The following is a 12,486-nucleotide window of genomic DNA, read 5'->3' on the forward strand; positions in this document are numbered from 1 at the left end:
ACATGGGATAATGTGCAAAATTTCAGGGTTTATCCCTAAGAATGTGGAATAGTGTGCAAAATTTCAGGGTTTATCCCTATGGAAGGTAAACAAATGCAAACAGGTGCCATTGTCTGGAAGTTGATTCGGGATGTGGCAGAAATTTACTCAGATCAGAAGAAATCTTCCTCAAACATGAGCAGGACTTGTTTGAAGCTGGGTTGTAAATAATGCACTGGTGAGGACTGACTCAGCCCATGATGAGGAGGCTGGAAGCTGCTTCCAATGGAGCAGTGGCACAGCTCTAATCAGCACTTAAGAGAGTTCCTCAGGAGCCACACTATCAATTACCCTGGTAATACATATTCAGGGAGGCAGGGAGAGCAGACAGAGAGAATAGCAAATCAAAACATTAATAAAAAATAAGGAACCTTTGGAGACAAATGATTATCTTCTATGTCTACAGTGCTTTGTGCATTCCCAAAGGATTTAGAATCTAAAAATAAATGATTACTTCTAGCAGCACTGACATCCAAGCTACCTTGGATAAAAAGCAGCAAATTGCTAACCATGGATAGCAACATTACACAACTGTTTTGAACAAACAGCAAGAAATGGACCATGCTGGAAAGAACAGCAGGTCTCTACACAGAAATTGAGGCTAAAATGTAACCAGAATAATGTGAATATCACCTGTAATGGGATAAAAATGAGAACTGTCTGCCTTGATATCTCATCCTCAAACTCCATCATCCTTCTCTCACCATTCTTTAGCACCACACTGAGACACTGCCTTGAAGGAAAATACTCAACATCTGCAGCTGAAATACATTTATTTTTATATATATATACACACACACATATATATGTGTTTAAATATGAGCAATCACCACAGATTCCTTGAGAAAAGCAAGAGCAAAGATTCCTAGAACAGATAGAAGATCAAAGGTCACACAAAATTTTAAAAGAACAAAAAAAAGGAGGAAATCTGGAGAGGAAAAAACCCAACTAAATTCCTTCTATCAAATACGAATGAAATATATAGCGAACACAGAAATTACTAAAACCCCAGGCCAAGTTATGTTTTGAAAATAAATTCAATCAATTCTGTCCCCAAAACACACACTGGTAATGATATTAGTAGAGAAACTCATCTAACAATGATTAAAAAAATGAAGAACCAAATGGAGCTCTGCAAGGCACAGTTCTGGACTGAAGGGAGCAGTGAATTAGAATAGTAATTATATAAACACAAAAGAACAAATCCAGGAGGAGGCAATCAAGGAAAAGTAAAACAAGTAGATTTTCTTAGATGGAGCAGAGATTTCTGTGAAAGAGTTTAGAGAAGAGCCATGAAAGTGAAAGAATTTTTAACTGTTAACAAAGCACCAAATGTTAAAAAAAATCAGTGTTCCAAATGCACCCTGGGAATTGCACTGGATGATTTTTGCTGGGTTTATCTGTAAAACACTGCTAATAGCACAGAATTGGATCCATCAGAAGCACAGGCAGGCAGCACCAAGATTCCTCAAGGGCACAGAGTTTTTAAATCCAAATGCAGGTGGTTCACCCACCCCAGCGAGCTCTTTAATGAGGCATGGAGGCAACAGCAGAGACACAACTGCCACGGGTTAGACTGAAAAGAATAGAGCAAGGAAGAAATAAAGATTAGGAACAGCAGCTGAGCTCTGAGATAACACAGGAGAAGTTGGTGTTAAAGCAGGATTTGAGTTTAATAAGGCAGCAGTGGTAAATTGGAAGATGTAACATGATAGGAGGCTGAGCAGTGCTCCCAGGTCTGGGGCTGACAAATGACACCTCTGCCAGCAAATCATTTAATCCCTGCACCTCCATCCATCTAGGAGACAAAGAGCTTCATTGCCTTAAAACTTTGGAAGAGTACCATGAAATTTAATTTATTAATGCCTGAAAACTGTGCTTTAATCCTCAGATGGAATGGGCTGGGGAAGGGCAAGGTATTTACAAAGTTACCACTGCCTCATCAAATATTTTTGTATTTTCTTCAGTGAATCCCCATCTGTGTCTGTCCTGTTTCAGCTCATGATTCCACAGCATGTCCTGACTTACAGATGTTAAAAACCAATAATGGACTGATGGCAAAACACTCCCTTTTATCAAAACTTGGTGTTTTCTAATATTTAATGTGGGTTTTTTTAACAGGACTGGTTATGTCATCATCAGCCATCCCATATTTTTGCTGAAATCATGTATTTGATTTGTAGATTTTAGTAGCACCAAAACCAGAAAATCCCTTCATTCCCAGGTAAAGCTCAGCAAGGCTGGAGCCTGAGCTCTGATTTCCTCTCACCTGGCTGAGATGGCAGCAAATGAAAACGCTCAGGACAACAAAATAGAGACATAAGGAAGCAGCAAAGAAAATCAAAAGTGATGCCCACAAGAGTGGAAGTGACCTCACTGTGGCACTCAGGGCCAGGCAGAGCAAAGTGTCACCCCCAGGGACAGCCTGTGGCAGCAGGGCTGAGAAATGCACTCAGGGACACTTCCCAGGCTCCCTGCTGCCAGCTGAATATTAATTCTTGATATTTAGGAGAACTTGTCAAGAACAATTGCACTGTTCCTCCTGAGCCTGCAGCTCAGAGTCACCATCACATTATGGAGAGGTGAGATTCATTTAGACAGCACAGAAAGGGAAATTACCTGGGGTTTATTTATTTATTTATCAATAAAGAATCATTTATTATTAATGTTATATTTATTTGATTTTTAGGATGTAATATTTATTATAAATGTTACAAATAATTCTCACATCTTCTCTTTTTTAAAAAAATATGAAAATGTCATTAATCTTCACAAGGATCAATCATATTCCTGGGCATGAAAGAAAGAGGTTTTTATGTTTGATGGAGAATTTTGAATCTCTGGTGTTCTCCCTCTCCTGCAGGAATGGCTCAAAGGAATAAAGGGATATTCCTTTAGTATTCTTCCTCCTGCAAAATGTATTGCCCCAATCTACCTAGCAAGGAAACTGGAAAACCTGGAAAGAAATATTAGCATTTAGAGCCATTTCTTAAATCCAGATCTCATCTTGCCAGAAAGAAAATGTCCATTTTAATAGCAAGTTTTATTTAGGCTGAAAAAGGAATATATGTGGCCCTTTTCGTACATATGTTCAGTTTAATGTGATGTCAGTTGAAAACAAAAGTGAATATTACTGATTTTAACACCTCAGTGATCAAAGCTCTTCTCTGACGCAGGGAACAAGAAAAATTAGCAGGGAAAAGAGCAGAGGACATGAAAAATGTGCAGGGAAAAGAACAATAAAGTACAAAAAGACACATCTGAGTAACTGCTCAGGTTCTGATATCTGCAAAACCTGACCAAGAGAGAAAGAAAGAGAAAGAAAGAAAGGAAACAATTAATGGAACGATTGAGATTAATTTGAGTACTTGCTGCTGCAATAATTAAAGACTTCTCTCTTATCATGTGGATGTCTCAGGCACCCCATTCATGAGGGAGATTGACACACTGATAGATTTTATTTCCAAGTTAAAATGGATTTCTCTTCCCTTGCAGCCACTCTGGAATATATTGAAAGAAAATAGTGCAGAAGACTGATAAGAGTAAAACCAGTGAATAACATTTAGTCAGGACTGCAAAGAATTCTGCATCCTGAATCCACCTTTGATAAAGGAGCAGCAGGAATTGGACATTTCTGTCTTTTCCAGGGATTTTTCACCCTCCCACATCCCAGCCCTTGCCCACAAAATCAAAACAAACTCCTCTGGTTCCAAGGATGACAATGAACAGAGAAAATCTCCCAGTATTTTCTTTGCACATCCTTCCAAGTGGAACTCTCCTCCAAAAGGGATTGTTGTGAAATGAAGAAAAAGACAAGAAATGTGAAATGGTCAGGAAATAGGGGAAATTAGAGGATTAAAACCCCTGACTGTACTCCAGGCTGTCCCAATAATCCATCTATATCTGTTTCTCTCAAAGTCTCCCTATTGGAATAAAATATTATAAACCAGTCTCCCTGTTGAAATATCATATTTTTAAAAATCGAAAGTAGCAACCAATTAAAAAAATAAAAAGAAAGTAAACCCCCAGATTTCTCACTCCATGTATTTAATATGAGGTTGTTTCCTGATGAAACCCTTGGTAAGTGGGAGTACTCAGGGAGACACTTGGATTTACATAAATTTGGGAGAGAAAAATGCTGTTAGAGTAAGTCCATGGCATGGTTGGGATTGAGTCTTCCAGAGCAGAAATTACTCCAGGCTGCACACAGACACAGTGCTGAGTCTCAGGCAAAATTCATAATTAACTTCAGAGCATGTCCTTAAATTCAATCACTGCCCTCCCCTTTACAACATTAGCACAATATTTACAGGTTATTCATGCACAATATGCCAACTCTAAGTTCTTCTGAGTTCATTTTACCATTGCCACACAGATTTTAAATATGACTCCCTGCCATTGCTGATAATTTGATTTTTACCCTTTTAAAAGGAACAGTACACATATCACAGCAACACTCAGCAGTTAATACAATTTAATGCAAAACTACACACAATTTTCAAAATGGATAGTGGAATTTATTTAAGAGTTCTGCTAGACTCAACTTGATATACTGCATCATCATACAGGGGAATAGGTAATAACTTAGGATTTTTTCTTCATAATGGCCAGTAAATTCAAATTCTAATAGTTCTTCTATAAGAAATTCATCTGCTAAAGACCCAGGTGCAGCATAAGCCACTCACCAGAAGGCACCGAGGTTCTCAGCTTGGCAAATGCAGAAGAGATTTAAAAGAATCATCCATTTGCTTTTTTTGGCTCAAGAATCCCAACATTCCATGAGCAATTTCCAAGAGATCCACGATGGAAACAGCAAGGAGCACACCCAGCAATGCCTGGTGGAGAGTTTACCAAAAGGATGAGGGAAAGTGGCAGAACCAAACCCAAATGTTCCCCACAATTCTCCTGGGCAAGGTGTGCTCTGCAAGCCACTCCTGTTTTGGTTTTTTGTTTTTGTTGTTAGAATTTAGCTTCCATTTGGGGGAACAAAAATAAAACCATAAAAACCCAAACCAAAGCACATTTAGGTTTGAAAAGAAATGTGTAAGATGAATGCATGAAGGTTTTGGAGTAGAAAACACCAGATGGCTGCAGAGGGACTGCACGCCCCAGTTCACTCCTGGGCCCTGGTGACGCCAGCAGAGCCCCCAGAGAGTCCCAGCCCCAGGAGCTCAGATTGTCCCACGTGTGCTGCAGGGGAGAGGCCTTGCACAGCCTCACCCAAAAGCTCCTCGAGCTGCAGCCACTCCATCCATCCTGTAATGCCTACAGGATCCAAGGATAATGTTTAGTTTTTTATATACTGCTCTCCATCCAAATGACTTCTGCTGCAATAAAGATTTGTTAAAAATGCAAATCAGAGAGCAGTGAGAAGGGTCAAAAGTTTAGCAAATGAATAAATGATGACTGAGAGAACACCAGAATTCACCCATGGAGCAATGAGGCCCAAGAAGGACTCATGAAGACTTGGGGATGTTTCCTGTGCTGATGAGGGAGGGATGAACTGGCTGAAAGATTCTCAGGAGGGGTTCAGAGTGGGCAGAAGGAAAACTTTCCACCTGTAGCTCCCATCACCAGAACTGGAAGAGCCTTGCAGAAAGAGGCTGTGGGATCTCCACTGCCAGGAGTTGAGGTGAGGTCAGAAAAGGAGCTCCCAGGATGGGTTTTAGATTTAGTGAGTTCTACCTTGAGTAGAAACATGGACTCAATGACCTCCTGAGCTGCTTTTCAGCCCTATTTTCTATGGTTTTTCTATTCTATTAAAAACATGTGAAATTTCCCTTAGCTCTTTTCCTTAAAGGAAGGAGGGTAATTCAAGAGGCACTGGATCTCCAGAGCATAGTCCTTAATTAATTAACCTGCTAAGGTAACCTGCAGTCACATTGTGCAGTGTGCTGTGTGTGCCCCCTCCAGCTCCTGCCCTACATTCCAGTGTCTTCTGCCTCTGGAATGTGGAGCTGGATCACACAGAGTGGTGTGGCCTGACTCTGGGAAATCCATGGGAATTGAGGTGACTAATTAGGAATTGTAATCAGGCCCTTAATCCAAGGCAACAGAAAGACATTGCCTTTGGAATCCGATTAGCTGCTTAATAATTCAAACCAGGCACCCAATCATGTATTGGCTGCCTGGGAAAATCATCTTTTTCTGAGGCTCAGTCTCACATTTCCACTGAATTCCAAGGAAGGAGAAGCCAACCCTCAGCCAAAGCAAAATCCACGAGGCTTCTATGCTGGATGTGACATTTTGGGCTTCTCAGTCAGGGCTGTAAAACGCTGCAGGACTGAAGAACCAGCACTTCTACCTCTGTTTGTGAGGATGGATTTTGTAATGATTTCAATTCTGAGATTTCTCTGCCCTATTTTAAAAAAGTTTAAATCATTTTTAGGGTGGCATCTCCCTCACAGGCAGATCTTTGGGTGCATTAGTGACAACAGCCTTTGCTGATCTCCTGTTTTATCCCAGCTGCTGAGAATCAGAACTGAGACTTAATTACTGCACCTTTCAATAAGGATTTCATTTTATTTTTGTTCTTTCTGCTGCAAATGCCCATGAATCAGAAGGTCACTTTAAGCAGAGAATTCAATTTAATTATACTCAAAGGCATTTTTATCATTAAACAGGTCAACTTATTAAAAAATATCTTGATTATGAATAATGGAAAGCCTGGCAGGCAATCCAGGAGAGTTTCACTCTGAAAGCTCCCACATCCATTTGTTTAGATTTGTTTACTAAGCACTGGGCAAGGTCCCACTGAATGAACATGACAGCATTAACTGAAACTGCATTCAATATTTAATTGGAAGTAGATTTTAATTTATAGATCTTTTTTTAAAATGTGATTATTTATAGATCTTTTTTTAAAATGTGATTATTTACCAGTATTTGTAAACTGGACTAATAATTCCTAATAAAGGCAGGGGATGAGAAAAGCCACTGAGACTATGACAGTGAGCTGGTAAATCCCTTCCCAAGGTGCAGGGATTCCATAAATCAGGCCCATCCTCAGCCAGGATTGGATCCTTGCTCAGGTAGGAAATGTTTTAATTACATGCCAGGGAGGATGTCTCTGATGGACTATCCTCATGTGAACCACTTGGAAATAGAAAAATCCATGCTGTTCATGAAAGCCTTGATGTGCACCACAGAAGAGAGTAAACATTCTGGAGAAAAACCATTCTGGATAGGAAGGAACAGAAGAAAAGCAAAGCTATTTTCATGCTTGGGTCTTTTCAAGGCAAGCATTTGCATATTTTTGCTCTATTTCGTATGCAACTCCGTGTAACATGATTTCTGTGCTATTTATAAGGCTAAGTAGTCAAGTAACTGTGTTTTATATATCCCCTTCCTTTATGCTCCCCATTTTGTTAACTCTTTGTTTTCTAATAGTTCAACAGGCCCAGAATTCATTTATTTATGTAACTCTATGGTCAATACTAATTTAAAAACGGGTTGTTATTTTTAACCACTTGCTGTAAGTATAAAAAAGAATTAATTCCATTATTTTAACCTAAAGGCTTTAAAATATAATCACACAAGGATGGAATGGAAGAAATAAATTCAAGTTTTTACTGAGTTCCAAAAGGTTTTTACCTTCATCTTTATGTCCTCATGACACAGAAAGGGAATCAAACTGCAGAGATAAAAGCTATTACCTGAAAGGAGCCTGATTGCAAAGGCAGCTCCTCCCTGGACCTGGAGGCCTTGGAACACTTCCCTGATTCACCCAGGATTGCTTTATGGCCCTGATCATAGATAACCACAAACACACAGATATCTCAAATGGAAGAGCTCGAAGCAATTGCTGTTCTTGGAAGAACAGAATTCTGTATTTTGTATTTTGCTGCTTCATGGAGGTATCCAGACACAAGAGCAGCAGCTCTCAGAAGCCACAAAGACAACGTGGCATTGCCATAACCCTGGATTCTCATTTTTCATTCTCAGCTTCCTTTTCTACATAAAATCAAACATCCCACAGCTACAGCACCACAGAACTGTCAGAAAAACCAGGAGCACGTGGATTTTATTTGCCATAAATTGTTGCTTATGGCAGACAGAGCTTGGTGGGTGTTTGGTTCTATCAGGAGGATAGGATGCAGTATCAGGATGCATTATCTTCCTCTAAATACAGAAGTTTATTAAAACAGGAATTTATCCAGTTCTCACATCAGTTCTGCTGTTCCTTTCTCTCCCATGGCCCCATCTCTTTCCTCTCCCAGCTCTGAGGTTGTTCCTCTCCTGTCCAGACTGGAGAAAGCAGCAGATTTCCTGGTAATGGATTCAGCTGCTGCTCTCTGCTGATCTATTTTTGCTCAGATGATTCAATTTAATGTTCCTGCAGTGTACAAGGCTGACCTAAGCTCTCTCAGGTGATGACCTAAGGAGTACCATTACTTTTATCAGTCATAAAAAATTTCCAAGATAAAGTTTCTTATGGAAATAAGTCCAAATGAAAGAAAGAAACAAGCAGTGAGAATACACAAACCTCCTGCTGCAGTGTGACACTAAAATGTGTTTAATAGTCTCCAGATAGGTCTCATGACTGCTTACATTCATTTTCCAGCTATTAGATAGTTGATCATTGTTTGTTTGGACACAAGAGCAAAGACATTTCAAATGGCACAGCACTTGGATATTTAATTGGAATTCTCTGTAAGAATTTGCCATTTTTTGGTTGCAATTCTTACAAATTCCTGAGTAGCTCTGTAAATAAGGTCACCACAAAGAAATTGGGCTGTGTGTGAACAGAGCAGAGCAGTACTCGGTTCTCGTGCTGCCTCCTCACCCTCTTTACTTGCAGCCCTCTCTGTCCGTGGCTTTGGCAGGTGGCAGTGCCAAGAATCCCAATGATGTCACCTCTGTCACTCGACACCTCCGAGGACACCGTCCCTGTCACCTCCGCACTAACGAGGAGCACGGGGTGCAACAGCGCTTCCCAGACTCTGGGGGAGGTAAAGGAGCAGCAGAGGCAAAGCAGGAGCAAGGGCTGCTGGTGATGGAAAGCCCCAGTTTCCCTCAAAATCCAGGAAAATACAGATATGAGCTGGGAGTTTGGGGTCTGGGCTGTCCTTTCTTGCATTTCACTGGAATTTCACTGTGGTGGCTTCTGAGCCCTGCAGAAAATGCTCCCTGACCCAAAGAATTCACAATTTCAATATTGAAATTGTCAGTTAGAAGGAGAGGAAAGAAGGACAGGAGAAATGAAGCATTAAAGGCATGAAAAGAATAATGATTTGCCACCCAGGTTAGTCCCACTGTTTGGGAGGGAGATTTCTGTTCAATTATTGTTTAGATCATTATGATGAAATTAGGACAGGTAAGAAGAGCAACTTCCAAACACAGAGGTCTGAACCACAACCAAATTGTGCTGCAAATAAGCAGCCTCAGAATGATAAGATTTCTAGTGAAATATTAGTTATAATATTATTATAAGCAGCCTCAGAATGATAAGATTTCTAGTGAAATATTAGTTATAATATTATTATAAGCAGCCTCAGAATGATAAGATTTCTAGTGAAATATTAGTCCTGCTGCCACATGTGTCAATCCCTAAACTTAGGGAAAGGAACACCCAGAATATAAATTGGACTCAAGGCAAAAGCAGCTGCAAAGCAAAGAATGAGCTGATTTGACACTTGCTAAAAAAAGTCCATTAATCAGAGGAGAAATATTTATGCTTTCAAGTGAGAATACCAGACTTGAAAAACCAAATATCTGCATAAATTCCTCATTGTATTTCCAGACTTTCAGCCACAACACAACTATTTCTGTGAAAAATGTGATTATACAAGTTTGTGTATGTGTGTTAACAATTAGTGAGAGTAGAACTAAGAGATCATTGAGAGATCTAGAAATGTCACACAGGTAACATGAAGAGTATTTCAAGCTGACCCTGGACCACTGATTAAAACCAGCTCATGTTTCATGTCATCCAGAAGTGGTGGATATAACCTGCAAGCTGGAATTCATTTTATGCTGCATAATTTCTTCCTATTAATTCTGAGTGGTTCTTTAAAAAGCAAATTATTTGCCATGGGTATTTTTAATGGGAATTTTGAAAAAAAATAGCCAATATCTAATCTTAAAGTTCTCCTGAATTTCTGTTGCTATAACAACGCTTGCAAACCTTTTTCCTGTTGAGGACATCTGTAGCTATTTTTACAGGCAACAGCTGGATTTGTCTGTCTGAATTTCACTTATAAGAAAAAGTGTTTTCTTTGCTACCTTTGAACAAGCTTTTTACACAATGACAAATGTCAGAGCCCAGCAGGCTCAGTAGCTGAATAATCTGGTATAAAACATGTATTACATAGCAAAAATGTAAATGAAGCAACAATTTGATGAAAAGTAGTGAGAGTCTCACAGTCCCCCCATGCACAGACAGATTTAGCACTGGAGCAACAAGGGCACAACAAGTCTTTAGAAATGAGACCTTGATCACAGGAGGTGCCACCTTTGTACTTTAAATTTGTCTAAAATTGACCAATACAGAAGAGTCTGACTTGCAATTTCCTGCAGAATGAGGGGAGCCAGGCACCTGGGAGCATCCAGCATTCTGAGATGCCCAAATGCACTGAAAATCCAACAGCCAACCCTTCCATCCTTCTCTAGAAAACCTTCTCATACAACAAGAACAACAAATCCAGTCAGTGGTGAACATGGAGATGTCTCCATAAATAACTGAGCTCTCTCAGCACCTTCAGGATTAGGCCTTGTGTGATCTTGCCACCAAATTTTTGATAGCTGTAAGACTGGAGAGAGAAATTTGGAGCTCAGACAAGCAGGGAACACCCAAATTGGCATTGAGAAAAGGCCATTTTAGTTTAAAACTCCACTTTATGTTGTGCAGGATGTATTTATTATTCCTGTTATTGCACATAATTTAGAACATAGGATCATTAGCACGGATCCCTGGAGTGCATTGTTTGAGGATTAGGGAGCAATGAATGATATCCTAATGCTGATTCCAAAGCTCTGCTCCCATGTGTGGGGAGAACCTGCTGGAAGCTGACCCTGCACCCCCAGGCACAGCAGCTCCAGTGGTGCAGAGCCTCTCAGAGTACAAGGAATCACAAAAGGCTCTGTGGATTCCTGACAAATTCTCTCCTGCTGTTTCCAAAAAGACCTGTTAGTGATGAACTGAAATCACAAACAGAAATAGCACTGGGACTCTGCTGGGGTATTGGAAATACACAGTATATGAATTTACAGAGGCAGGATCTGCACCTATGCCTGGGGCACAGGGATTTGGAGAATATTTGCTTTATTTTTCAAACAAAAGAGAGGAAGGCATGACATTTTGTGAGCAGAGTCCTGTATCTTTTATTCTTTCTGATTTTAGCTGTAAATACATAATTACTGTAAATGCATTCGACTCCTACACAACTTCTAAAGCAGCCCAGAACTGCTCCTGTTCGTGTGCTGATCAATAATTCCCAATTTCATGCAGAGACAGGTAAATTGCCAGAGCCTCACCCCAGGACACTTCGTGTTCAGACAGACGCCCACGGTTTAAAGGCAACAGTTTGCAACACAAGAGGCAAAACCTGTCTGAAAGTTTTTCTTAATAATTTGCTTCCAGCTGATTGCTCACCACACTTAGATGTACGAGTTGCTACTGCACAAGTCCTGAGTGTGACTTGGATGTCAAGGAGATTTACAGCCCAGTGGCAGACAATAGTTTTGTTGACACTTTCTAAGCTGAATTTATGGGAGAGCTTCCTGAAGAGAGAAGTATTCAATTACCCAGTAAATATCAAAGAACGTGCTGGGTGCTGCTGTTCTTGCCTTGGACAGGAATTCCAGCCTTTGAAGTGTGACCTTTTGTTCAGGCCTGCTGGAGTCTGTGTTGAGATTGTGTGCAGGAGAATTGGACACAGTGCTGAGCTTAGGAGTGATTTCCATGCAGGTTTGTCCACAATGCAGGGAGCAGCACAGAAAGCAGAGACTGAAAGGCCCAAGGCAGCAGTTTTTCAACAATTCTCTAAAAGAACAAACCAACTTCCCCCAAAAAAAGATTAAGGCAGGGATATGAAACAATTGAAATTCAATATCTGAACTCTGCCAGGCTGAGGAGCACCTGGGTGCTTTGCTGTTGTTAGCAAGGGAATAAAGAAAATAATACAGAGAATAAAACAGCCTTGGAATGCAGCCAGGAGAAAGCAGAGAAATTCTGTCCCAGGATTCATGATCCATGGGAAGGCTCATCTGAAATTCCACTCATTAATTGATTACTCTGTTATCTTCAAGATATGAGGCCAACAGACCCAGCAAGGTGCAGGGATGGGACAGGATGGGCACAGGGGAAAGCACCTTATTTGTTAGGATATGGTAAAAAACAAGTAGTTCAAGCAACTTAAAGAATTGGAGAATGACCTTGTGTTAATCAGGTTAGCATGCCCAAGGGAGTGGGAGGGAAATCTCTTTACTTAATAAGATCAGTCTTGA

The 12,486-nt window shown here is 40.3% G+C and overlaps 1 protein-coding gene across 1 annotated transcript in view; it reads right to left on the reverse strand.

The window, feature by feature from the left end:
• The window catches only part of PPM1E (protein phosphatase, Mg2+/Mn2+ dependent 1E), a 63,021-nt gene that overhangs the window by 24,116 nt on the left and 26,419 nt on the right, over positions 1-12,486 (reverse strand).

Source organism: Agelaius phoeniceus, chromosome 20 (genome assembly GCF_051311805.1).
Source record: "Agelaius phoeniceus isolate bAgePho1 chromosome 20, bAgePho1.hap1, whole genome shotgun sequence".
NCBI classification, from domain to species: Eukaryota; Metazoa; Chordata; class Aves; order Passeriformes; family Icteridae; genus Agelaius; species Agelaius phoeniceus.